Source organism: Balaenoptera acutorostrata, chromosome 4, assembly GCF_949987535.1.
Source record: "Balaenoptera acutorostrata chromosome 4, mBalAcu1.1, whole genome shotgun sequence".
NCBI classification, from domain to species: domain Eukaryota; kingdom Metazoa; phylum Chordata; class Mammalia; order Artiodactyla; family Balaenopteridae; genus Balaenoptera; species Balaenoptera acutorostrata.
This window is the reverse complement of record NC_080067.1, coordinates 58718842-58733170: the sequence shown is the minus strand read 5'-3', so window position 1 is coordinate 58733170 and position 14329 is coordinate 58718842.

The following is a 14329-nucleotide window of genomic DNA, read 5'->3' as shown; positions in this document are numbered from 1 at the left end:
GCTAAAGATGTTTGAATAACTACTAACGAGGCACTATCAAAGCTACAGAAAAGAAGCAAATATTATCTTGCATTTTAGAAGTTGCAATCCAGGTAATTATTAATTATTCCAAAATTAACTGTTTAGGTTTGCGATATAGGATCACTGTAGTCCAATCTCCACGTGATGCCAATGATTTTACACTTAGTCTTCAAGATGGATTGCCGTGAAAAAAAACATGCACTGGACTTAGAAGACCATTATACACAAAAGAATTAATATAGAAATTTTCAAATATTTACATGTTCAAAAGATTAACGATTCTTGAGAAATGTGTATGATAAAACAATATGCAAGAAAGTCATATTCTTGTCAATATTGTTTAAAATATCAAAATAGTACTAACAGAGGAAATAAAATACAGTTTAATTTTATAAAATTCTGATAATTAGAAACTCGAAAAGTGATTAAAATCCCAAATAAATATAGAAAATAACATTGTGTGATCCTGTAACAATTTGAAACACTATTATAAATACTGTCAAATATATGTTCACATCATATCAAGAAAAATGGTAAAATTATTTTAATAAGGAGTAAAAAGTAGAAAAAGCAAGACTCAATTACCTATTAAAACTATATCTATCCATAATAAAGAAATTAAAAAGTGAAAACACAACTAATTTCATTTTCTATTTATTGTTCCAACTTGGCTTATTATTTTATAGATCAAAGTAATAAGCACCTTGAAAAAGAGGAGTTTTGCAGTTACGATGGGGAAACCATCATGACTACCATCCAAAAGCAAGTAAATCATGAATAATGTTACAAATAAGTACATATGAAAGTATAACATATTCAATAATGGACTTTTCATACATCAAAGTATAATTATTCAACTGAGTAGAAGCTGTATTTTAAAAAACTGGCTCTCAGGCCCAAACTCCATCAACCAACACTATTACTGCACATAATAGTACACAACTCTGCAACTCTGCTCTCTTATGTTTATCAGATGGTATTTTAAAACTGGACAGAATTCTGACACACAAGATTTGTGTAGGTGAAGGCTCAATATATAACCTTCAAGTAGAACATGATCTTCTGGGACCATAAACTATTTATGATTTAAAAAATTCAAAGGGAGAGAGGGAACAGGAAAGAGTACTAATATTTCCTGGGTGCCTTCTATAATACATATAGAAATTGCAACACCTATTATTAAAACTCAACAGCTAAACACCTATATATTTATTATGTAACTTAAGATCTTTCAGTCATCTGTAAGTAGTAAATATTTGCTTGTTGACACCAAAATATAAGGTCCAGATCATTACACACATCATTTAACTTAAGCCTCTCAGTAAGTCAATTAAGTTAGTATGACTACGTGCATTCTCCAGGCAGGGAAACTGAACCCCAGGACATTGGGTAATTTACCCAGAATCATACTAGTAGGTAGTAGAGTCAAACACAGATTATTCTAGCTCCAACCTACTGCTTTCATAATGCATCCCACTGCCTACCGTATGGAAAAGCATGCACTTGGCAAGACTCTTCATTTAATGATGAATGATGACCACAGTCTCAAAGGAAATACTATTCTGCTGTGTATAACATTAGGATTCAGTAGCCGATCACCTCACATCAAACCTCCATCTCTAGTCTTTCACTGAGGAATCTCTGGCTTTTGAGGGAAAGGCAGCTGATCCCAAAGTAATTTGCCTCTAAAAGGAAGTAGTCTATTACCTTGCCTTAAATAATGCAGCATTCAGTTATTACTTCCTGCCAGAGTGACAGTTTAAGCCAAGGCATTAAAAAACTGTTTTCTCCTGTTCTAGCTGTCTGTTATTTATTGCCTCATACACTACTTGTCTGGAAGTGATGGATAAATATTTGAAGGGAAAGATCCATCATTCTGGGTGCTCCATGAAATTCAAGATGGATAAAAGTCAATGTTTCAGGCTCATCTACTTTTAGCTTTCTTTCTATAATAAGCTAAAAACAAGCTTTAAGTGTTTTAAAAGACTCTTCTAGTAAAAAACAAACAGACAAACAAACAAATGAAAAACAGCTTTATCAGTTTCTGCATCAATTTCTAAAGAATGGTTTCTATTCCAATATGTTAAGGATTATTTTTTTCAATTTTGGGAAAAAACAAATGCATCTGAAACAATTAAATTGTCTTTCTGACAACACAATTTTGAGACTATGACTTATTCTTTGGATTATGTTTTAACATAACAAAAAGAGAAGCAAGCAAATACTGGCACTATCAACACAGTCACATGCTATTTCTATGATCAGAGTGAAACCCCAAACTGCACATCAAAAATCTTTTCTTAAAACCAAGATTAATTTATTTATAACAATAATACTTGCAAGTACTCATTCAACACTACTGTACTTTGAGCCAGCAACCGTGCTAAGATTTTTTACATAAATTATCACATTTAATGTGATAGTTCTTCCCCTGATAACTAGTGGCTCTCCCCCACCTCCTTAAGTATTTGCTTAAAATTATCTCAATGAAGGTTTCCCTTACCACCTTCCTTAAAATTGCAATCTTTCCTTTCCCTGTACTCTCTGTTGTCTTTCCTTCCTTTATTTTATTTTTTCCCATAGCATTTGTCACTAACAGATATAGTATATATTCTACAAATGTATTTATTTATTACCTACCTCTCCAAACGTGAATGTAATCACCACGAGGGCACAGATATTGTAATTATTTGTTTATGATTTCTTCATACCTGTTTTCTTCAGTGTTGTAGCCCCAATGTCTATGATAGTGGCTGGCCTATCGTTGGTACCATAAATATTAATTTAATGAAGGTGTTTAGTCTTTATGAACAACCCTTTGAGATATTAACACATTCTGTTGAAAAAACTAAGACTGAAAAGATATATAAAAGTGACTTACTGAAGTCATAAAGCAAGTAACTACTCAGGCAGGTTTACGGACTCTCAAGTTCAATCCTCTCTATTCACTATACTGCTTCTAGAAAACAGAACATCCCAACCAAAGTCTGTGTATTTGTTCTACGGACTTACAGATCTTTGAATAAATGATGAACAGGTCAAGAAATTACAGCAAGGAAATATACCGTTTAAATACCCTTCATGACTGGTCCTCTTTGAGAAGGTCATTCACGTGGATGAGCAGGTGGTTTTGAGAGGGATGCAAATGGGGTTTGAGGGAGAACAGGGATCAGCTCAGACCATCTGTATCAACCCTGGAAATCAATGTGTTGACAGATGTCACAGCCTGTTTTCCCTCATAACCAGTAACCTGAATGTCATGAAATATTTGCTGAGACAAGAAAATGAATTATACACAAAATTTAAGCTTATGTAAGGACTTTACTTGAAAAGAAAAAATACTGAAAAACTATAGATATTTGAAACCTTTATACCCCATATGATACATACTTAATAGTGCACACATTCTTACTGCAATATATATTTAAGTCTTGTTTACTGTATTTTTTCATCTATCTTTCTCTAGCCCATTTTGAAAATAAAATCAAGTAATTCAATTTCCCGTTACACACACCACATATATTCACTTGTATTCTTTCTTTTTCCCCATGCTCTCAAACAACAATCAGAGCCACAAGCAAAGATTGGTCCACATTTGAGGAACTTGATGAAAAGACTATATTTTGCTATTTCCAGAATAGAGGGAGATGGTTAAATTAGGAAGGTAACTACTTCAAAGAAAATATCTTATCCATAAAGAATGGTTGAAAGAATGTCTCCCATGGCATGGCAATAGAAATAAAAACAAAAATAAACAAATGGTACCTAATCAAACTTACAAGCTTTTGCACAGCAAAGAAAACCATAAAAAAAAAAAAAAAAAAAAATGAAAAGACAATCTATGGAATGGGAGAAAGTATTTGCAAATGATGTGACAGATAAGAGCTTAATCTCCAAAGTATACAAACAGCTCATACAACTCAACAACAAAAAAATAAACAACCCAATCAAAAAATGGGCAGAAGACCTTAACAGACATTTCTCCAAAGAAGATACCGATGGCCAATAGGCACATGAAAAGATGCTCAACATCACTAATTATTAGAGAAATGCAAATCAAAACTACAATGAGGTACCACCACACACCGGTGAGAATGGCCATCATTAAAAAGTCTATAAATAACAAGTGCTGGAGAGGGTGTGGAGAAAAGGAAACCCTTCTACACTGTTGGTAGGAATGTAAATTGGTGCAGCCACTATGGAGAACAGTATGGAGGTTCCTCAGAACACTAAAAATAGAATTACTGTATGAGCCAGCAATTCCACTCCTGGGAATATACCTCGACAAAACTATGATTCAAAAAGACACATGCATCCCTATGTTCACAGCAGTACTATAAACAACAGCCAAAACATGGAAGCAACCTAAATGTCCACTGACAGATGAATGGATAAAGAAGATGTGGTACATGTATACAATGGAATACTACTCAGCCATAAAAGGAACAAAATAATGCCATTTGCAGAAACATGGATGCAACTAGAGATTATCATACTAAGTGAAGTAAGTCAGAAAGAGAATGACAAACACCATATGATATCACTTATGTGTGTAATCTAAAATATGGCACAAATGAACCTAACTACAAAACAGAAACACACTTATAGACATAGAGAACAGACTTGTGGTTGCCAAGGGGGAGGGAGTGAGGGAGGGGGATGGACTGGGAGCTTTGGGTTGGTAGCTGCAAACTATTATATATAGAATGGATAAACAACAAGGTCCTAATGTATAGCACAGGGAACTATATTCAATATCCTGTGATAAACCATAATGGAAAAGAATATAAAAAAAGAATGTGTATGTGTGTGCAACTGAGTCACTTTGCTGTACAGCAGAGATTGGCACAGCATTGTAAATCAACTATACTTTAATAAAGGAATAATTGAAAAAAAAAAGAATCAATATCCAGCTGCTCCTACTTTTCCTACTGACCGTTTTCTTCTCACCACTCCCCTGGACTAGAGTGACAGTTATGGTAGGGATTGTAGGAGTGGAATTTTAAAGTTTAACAGAGTTAAGTAACTTTTTAGAAAGAGACTTTGCCTGAACCATTTTGTTTATTCTTTTGTCTATAAATACTACTAATATAGTAAAGAATATGTAACCAAAAGAAACAGAAAGAATCTGACCAAAAAAGGATGTTAAGAATATGTGGGGAATGAATCTATGGGAAGTGAGAGTAGTTACTTCCTAGAAATTATTAGTCACACAGAAGACTACCATGCCATTGTGAGCTCTTCTGGAGTGGTGAGTGTAAAGCAGAACCAAAAATAAACCCAACCCTTCTGAAAGTGAAAGAAAGCAAAATGAATCAATTCTTTACCCAGGGAAACTGAAAATTATTGTAACTGGACCCAAAAAAGTTCTATTAGGAAGAATCATTTAGTTTTATGAGCTCGCAGATCCCACCTGAAATCCAAGGGACCTGATTATAAAACATGTAACGTAAGAACATCCTAAAGATAAGCTATAACCTCCAATAGTTTCTGTTTAACAAATTCTTTAGTAAACACAGGGCTACTGTAGTCAGTAATAATTTCTGTCCAACCCCCACTCCTCCAACTGACTTGTTTCTTTAACATTAACTTTGAAATAAGTCAAAATCTTGTTAATGGCAGGGGCTGAGAATATCAAAGAGGGATACAGGCTGAAAACGGAACAGTGAACAGTGAATCATGATCCAAATACTTGAATATTTTCTTCCATTCCTATCCTTTGGAAAATGGAAAATATCAGGAAAAGTGAGGATACATTTTTTAAGCAAAAATGTATCACAAGCTTATGCAGAAATTATATTAGCTTTCAAATGAATTAGAAATTTAAAACACTTAAATTTTTCTAAAATTTATTTTAAGATGATATGAGTGATGGTAAAAATATATGGCTCAGGTTTTCTCCAAAAAAAAAGAGAACCAAAGAGCTCTTGTGTACTCCAGTTAAAGAGCAATCCTTTGTAACTTTTAAAAAACAGAAAACACCTACTAAGTATCTAAGTAATGACATCACAGCAACTTGCTAAGTGATTAATAATGAAAGTCATACTTTAATGGTGTTTTAAATAATGTTTTATTTTAGCCAACAAAATGAAAAATTACAATAACATTTGTGTTTCAGAAATACGTAGTTTGGTTTTTAAATGAGTAAGCATTACATGTATAATACATTACCTTTCATTTACACTATAGGAAAAGCTAATTAAAAAAACAACCACTCTACCATAATATATTTAAAAGCTGCCTCAAATGGCATATTATATTGAAAGTTTTAGAGTCACATCCACCACATTCCTTATGCATAACATTATGCTAATAACTATCCTTTCAACTTCAGAATTCCTGAGTTAATCAGTCACTTTGTGGTCCAGGTTAAAATTGCCCATTTTCTTGCCCACTTACCATGAACTACATGCTTATTTGAAGATTGGCTTTGCATGCATAGGACTCACAAAGTCTCTGTAACATATGCATATATAAATGGGTAAGACACCTCAATGTTAATTGCAGCACTATTTACAATAGGCAGCTCAAGGAAGCAATCTAAATGTCCATCGACAGATGAATGAATAAAGAAGATGTGGTACATATATACAGTGGAATATTACTCAGCCATAAAAAGCAATGAAATTGGGTGATTTGTAGAGATGTGGATGGACAGAGAAACTGTCATACAGAGTGAAGTAAGTCAGAAGGAGAAAAACAAATATCGTATATTAACACGTATATGTGGAATCTAGAAAAATGGTACAGATGAACCACTTTGCAAGGCAGATATAGAGACACAGATGTAGAGAACAAACATATGGACACCAAGGGTGGCAAGGGAGGGTGGTAGTGGTGGGATGAATTGGGGCATTGGGATTGACATATATACACTAATATGTATAAAATAGATAACTAAAAAGAACCTGTTGTACAAAAAATAAATAAATAGGGCTTCCCTGGTGGCACAGTGGTTAAGAATCCATCTGACAATGCAGTGGACACGCATTCAAGCCCTGGTCCGGGAATATCCCACATGCTGCGGAGCAACTAAGCCCGTGCACCACAACTACTGAGTCTGCACTCTAGAGCCCGCGAGCCACAACTGCTGAGCCCATGCGCTACAACAACTGAAGCCTGCGCACCTAGAGCTCATGCTCCATGACGAGAGAAGACACCACATTAAGAAGCCCGCGCACCGCAATGAAGAGTAGCCCCCACTAGCTGCAACTAGAGAAAGCCTGCGAGCAGCAACGAAGACCCAACGCAGCCAAAAATAATATGCAAATAAAATAAATATTTATTTAATAAATAAATACATAAATAATTTTTTTTTAAATGGGTAAGAAGGGAGCACTAAGCCCATCAACACAAGCCCACAGTAGAGATGAGGGACAGTCCCTACAGAAGAGAGCTGCCCTGTTGAATACAAAGAGATATGGTGTCAGATTTAGGACCTGAGAGAACAGGCCTTCCTGAAAGATGATTGGTTTTAATATGTATCCTTTATTAAAAGTATATTATAAATATACTACCGTATAAAATTATAAGTTCAAAAGTATTATGATGGTGGAATTCACTTTTACACTCTTCACATATTGTGTGCAAGTTATAAGAGTGCTTCTGATAATGCCCCTAAAGAATTACTGAGGAGAATTAAATAGAATAAGCCCCAAAATCAAAGAAAATGCTTAAGCCAATGATCAACCTATTTATTTTTCTCTATTCTGAAACAGTGTTGCTGTCTTGCAAATATAAACTGCTCTTAGCATTTGTTCGGTCCTCATCTTAAGGGCATGGTAACTAAAGGTCATACTCCACTAATTAATCAATTGCAGACTCATTTAGGACTTCCAGAATAACTCTCCTAGGTTTACAATCTTTCTTTCCATAGCAAAGAAGGCCAACTTTTAAATATAAACATAACTGTCTCTAAGTAATATTATTGCCTCATCTGTATGTTCATTTATTTCTGTGATAAGAATAATGCTGTGCAGTACATCAGCTATTAGTGATTGACTAAAGATGTTTGCCTTTTGAGGTTTTTTTTAAAAAAAATTTTTTTAGAAGGATTTAACACAGTTTAAAAACAATAGTTTTGTAATCCTGTCTTTGTGCCTTTTTCTTCATCCCCAACCATGCAGATATTTTAAGATCAACTATCGGAAATCTTACAAATGCACATAGAAAGGGAAGAACAGATGAGTCATCTCTCCCTACACATATCCCTAAAAAAGTTCTAAGACCATGGCACATAGAAGGCAGAAGAATCAATCTAACAGTGAAGAGAACCAGTAGGCCTAAAGAGAATATCATTGAATGAGAACGGAGGGCGATGGGCACCAAGAGTTCTATATGATGCACAATAAAACATGGTTAACTTTCAGACATAATGTAATAGTGCTACAAAATGTTAGAAGAGGAAACAATAGTTCTATCACCATGAATCTTTTTTCATACTGTGGGAATATCTTGATAAAGCAAAATGCAAGGACCATTTGGGAATCCAGATTTTAAATCAACCTCTGCAAGGAACTCAAAATATGATCTTGATTAGCCATTTAATTTCTTTGGGTCACAGTTTTCCTAAATATATAATAAGGAACTGGACATAGATAATCTTTCAGATCATTTTCAATTCTAATACTCTATGACCTGTATGTTCAAATACTTGAGGAATGAAGTTTTTATTGCAATATTCTATCACAATACACATATCTATCTGATATATTCATACTAGTTATTTTGCACACAAGTAAACATGGCCTCAATTTTGAGATCCCTGAGGTCAGAGACCAACCACGAACCATGAGCATCTAGTACTGAGCAGGCTTTTAATAAATTGACACTGCATGAATAAAAGAGTGAGAGTAAAAGAAGATGGACATTAATAGTTCTGTGAATGAATGAATCACCTTTGTTAACTGTTCACATTTTAACAATCTGGATTTATCTTAATTATCAAGTAGATAGGGAAATTATACATGATAAAATTTGTGCTTCAAATCACATAGGATATGACCATTATTCAAAAATTAGTATTAAGAAATATGAATGTCCACTGGAAAATAAAAATTATCACTTTTCCTTTCTTTCTCTACTCATTTCAGCAAAATACATTCCAGAAAGATCAAAAAATTCATTACAATCATTAAAACCTTAAATACTAGAGTAAGTTAGTAAATATTTTGTGTACTCTTTGGTGATAAAGGCCCCTCTAAACCTGTTCCACAACCATGAAAATATTTAACTACCATGATATATTTAACCACGATATACTTAACTATTTCAAGAAATGGTAATGATGTATAGAAAAAGGTTACTATAAATAAGGTTTTAAAATGAAAAGTGGTTGACATAAATTGCAGCAATATCTTTTTGGATCCCTCTCCTAGAGTAATGGAAATAAAAACAAAAATAAACAAATGGTACCTAATTAAACTTAAAAGCTTTTGCACAGCTAAGGAAACCATAAAAAAAAAAAGAAAAGACAACCTACGGAATGGCAGAAAATATTTGCAAATGATGTGACAGACAAGGGCTTAATCTCCAAAATATACAAACAGCTCATACAACTCAACAGCTAAAAAACAAGCTAATCAAAAAATGGGCAGAAGATCTAAATAGATATTTCTCCAAAGAATACATACAGATGGCCAAGAATCACATGAAAAAATGCTCAACATCACTAATCATTAGAGAAATGCAAATCAAAACTACGATGAGGTATCACCTCACACTGGTCAGAATGGCCATCAAAAAAATCTACAAACAACCAATGCTAGAGAGAGTGTGGAGAATAGGGAACCCTCCTATGCTGCTGGTGGGAATGTAGATTGGTGCAGCAACTATGGAGAACAGTATGGAGGTTCCTTAAAAAACTAAAAATAGAACTACCATATGACCCAGCAATTCCACTCCTAGGCATATACCCAGAGAAAGCCATAGTTCGAAAAGATACATGCACCCCAATGTTCACTGCAGCACTATTTACAATAGCCAGGACATGGAAGCAACCTAAATGTCCATCAACAGAGGAATGGATAAAGGAGACACACACACACACACACACACACACACTCTCTCTCTCTCTCACACATACATATGTATAAAATGGAATATTACTCAGCCATAAAAAAGAATGAAATAATGCAATTTGCAGCAACATGGATGGACCTGGAGACTATCACACTAAGTGAAGTAAGCCAGACAGAGAAAGATAAATATCGTATGATATCACTTATATGTGGAATCTAAAAAAAGAGATACAAATGAACTTATTTCTAAAGCAGAAAGGCTCACAGACATAGAAAACAAACTTATGGTTACCAAAGGGGAAAGGGGGTGGGGAGGGATAAATTAGGAGGTTGGGATTAACATAAACACACTACTATATGTAAAATAGATAACCAACAAGGACCTACTGTATAGTACAGGGAACTATACTCAATATTTTATAATAACCTATAAGGGAAGAGAATCTAACAATAACAATAATACTGAATATATATATACATAACTGAATTGCTGTGCTGTACACCTGAAACTAACACAATATTGTAAAGCATCTATACTTCAATAAAAAATAAATAAATAAATTTTTTTAAAAAATTAAAAGTGGAAAATAAGTAGAGGAAAAATCTTGACAGGAAGGGTCTAATGCACAAAGAACTCTTGTAAATCAATAGGTTAAAACCCAACATACTAATAGAAAATTAGGGAAAGACACAAATAGTTATAAAAATTCTTGGCAATTAATTATAGTATAATCTCATTACCGTATCCAAAGAGTGGAACGAAAATAGGATTTATTGCTCCCACATCAGGCAGATAAAGATGACACCATCTACAAAATTCAGAATTATTAAATGTATGGAATAATCATACACAGTTGGTAGAATTATGTGGAAGACTCTGTAGTATGTTCAAACATAAACTTGACATTAGCCTTTGACTCAAAATGCCATTACTGAATCTTTTCTTAAGAAAGTAGTCTCACAATTGAAATACCCATCAAAGGGAACGGGATAGAAAATTATAGAAATATCAAAAGTACTATATGATCCCCATTTGTTCAGACTACAAAAATATATTCTACAGTTGTATATATGTTTAGGGGCATCTAGTAGTACTCAGTAAATATTTTTAAATTAACCACATTAAACATTTTTTATTCTGTCATGTTATAGTTAAGTACATTTTAATTATAGAAACTTTGAAAAATATGTAAAAGCATAAATGATAAAATGACCCAACCGTCATTCCACTGAGTAAAGATACTAACTTCGTGGGGGACAGTCGTCCAGTCTATTTCAAATAAAGTGTGTGTGCTCGTGTGTGTGTGTGTGTGTATTTCTGTAAACCACAATTACAATTAGCTGTATGTATAGTTCTGTGCCATTTTCCAATATAACATGTTTTACAAGTATAAATATATTTCAATGAACAATATGTAAGCATCCTTGTGTACATTCCTGATTATTTATTTAGGATAAAAACTGGTTTCCAAAGTTTAAAAATTTTTTTTTCAAATTTTACTAAATTTTTCTTACCACTTGAAATTTTTTCAGATTAGTTTTGTTTTATAAAAACAAAATGCCTTCAAACTGAAAAAATAACACCAATTTTTCAATATTTTATGGGTTTTTGGTTTTGGTTATTGTATAAATATCATGGACATTAAAAAGGAATGATTTGAATTTTCAACTTACAGCCACTAAATCAAAACACTTATAAAAATAGAATTCTGAGGATATTATCTAGATCATTCTATCTATAAATATTCACTACCTCAGAATCTATATGAAAATGTTATCAACAGAGAAGGACTTCCTGAAGAGGATGCAGAATATAGTGTCCCTAGGTAAACAATAGCAATGTGAACACCGAGACGTAACAGTATTTCAAATAAACTACTTAATTTTAAATAATTCCACTTAAAGGCTAGTAGCTGGAAAAAGTAAATACAGTACTCAGAAATGTTTGAGTAGCTATAACTAGGCACTCTCAAAGTTACATACGACAATCATAATTCTGCCTTTTAGAGATTGCAATCCAGGTAACTATTAATTATTCTGAAATTGACATGGTAGGTTTATGACATAGAATCAGTGCAGTCCAATCTCCACATGATGCCAATGATGATATACCTGATGTTCAAAATGGAGATCATTGTCATAGAATGAAATGTACACTGAACTTAGAAGAATATAATTTATTTAATAATTCTAAAATGATCTGTGGCTCCTTGAGCAGTTCTTATTTCTCCTCCAACTTTTTTTTTTTTTTTTTTTTAAAGGATTTTCTTATTTATTTATTTATTTATTTATTTTTGGCTGTGTTGGGTCTTCGGTTCGTGCGAGGGCTTTCTCCAGTTGCGGCAAGCGGGGGCCACTCTTCATCGCGGTGCGGGGACCGCTCTTCATTGCGGTGCGCGGGCCTTTCTCTATCGCGGCCCCTCCCGTCGCGGGGCACAGGCTCCAGACGCGCAGGCTCAGCAATTGTGGCCCACGGGCCCAGCCGCTCCGCGGCATGTGGGATCTTCCCAGACCAGGGCTCGAACCCGTGTCCCCTGCATTAGCAGGCAGACTCTCAACCACTGCGCCACCAGGGAAGCCCCTCTCCTCCAACTTTTAAAAAATGTATAAACTTACATAATTAGTATTATTATTATGAGGAAATGAGATATGTATATGCAGAAATGTATCATCAGTTGTAAAATCTTTAACAAATATAAAATATTTCAAAAGATCTTGAAATAGATAGCTGTTTCCTGCAATTTCAAACTGTGCTAAGTAAAATGTTAGCAAACTTTATTCTAATTTTTATTATTATGTGTTAAACACAATGCTAATCTAAATTTACTATTAAATGGATCATCCTATTTTCCAAGCAAATTGGATGAATTGCATTTTATAAAGTTTTATATAAAGTAATTTGGTTCTTATTTACATTGTAGAAGGAAAGTTTGAATCACTTGTTATAAAAATTCATTAAGATCCCAGAAACAATCATAAAATTGATATAAGAATGTTAAAAATTAAAATATTGTTAGTTTCTGATAACAGAAGCATCAAAAATATTCAAGAAGTTCACTAGAAATCTGGAAATGAGAGCAATTTAAAGACATTAAATAGATGCTAAATAATACCTTAGAATCGAAACATTAATGTTTTTATATTTATACAACAAATGATGACTGTAACTTTGGCACATACAATTTCATGTGATCCTCTGATCAATCCAAGAAAGCAGATATTATTATACTCAGTTTAGTAGTGAAGAAATAAAGGCTTATGTTAAATGAGTAATATTTAGAGCTTATGTGAGAAAACATGAGTTGCCCATCCTTCTCTTCAGTCTAAGAGAACCTTTTAAGAGGACCTTGTGTAATTCCAGAAATGCGTGTATCCAGCTAAGAGGCAACATTTTCCAGACTAGTTGGGCCATGTCACTAAATTACAGCTAAAGAAATGTAATGAGTATTTGGAAAGTATCTTCAGGAAACCTCATCTAAAGGGGCATAGATAGCTATCACATCCCTTTTTCTGTTTTCCTTTTTCCGTTTCTTCCTGCTTTCTGCTTCCAATCTGACTATGACAGCCAGAGCTTCAGTACCATCTTGAATCAGGATCAGATCTTGAGAGTCTCATGCCATGGATAATGAAGCAGAAAGCTGAATGCTAATGAAATTATGAAGCCACCTTACCAGATGAGGACAGCAACTTTCCAGACATCTTTATAACAGAGAAAAAAATCAACTTGTGTTTTGTATATCTTATTAGTGACTCTTCTACTAGCAGTTAAATGTGAAAGATCAAACTCATTATACACAAACCTCCCTCTGCCCTAAGTCTTTTACCCATATTGTCTCATTTACTCCTTCCTACAATGTTCTTTTACAGCTGTGGAAACTGAGGCTTAACAAGGTTAAGTAACAAGCTTAAGATCATATTTATAAATAAATGGCATAAATAAGGGTTGAGTCCAGATCTTCTCTTAATCAAAAATGAACTTTTCTATAATGCCACCCTACCCTTTATACACGCATATAGAGACCTTACGTGTAATCATGTATTTCATGAATACTGTTTTTTCCTACATATGTTCTCCCTGATGGATCATTCATGTTCTCTCACCCTTCACCCCCTCACTTGGTGATATGAAAAACATCGTTAAGTCTTAGCTCTGAGATAATGGGAGCAAGTCCCAGTGGTAATCTCTCTAATCTTCCAGAAAATGATTCAACTGCTATTTTCCATTGATTCTCTTTTTTTTTTTCCTTGAAAGCAGACTTTTGCAATAAAAATTCTCCCTCTTGTCAACA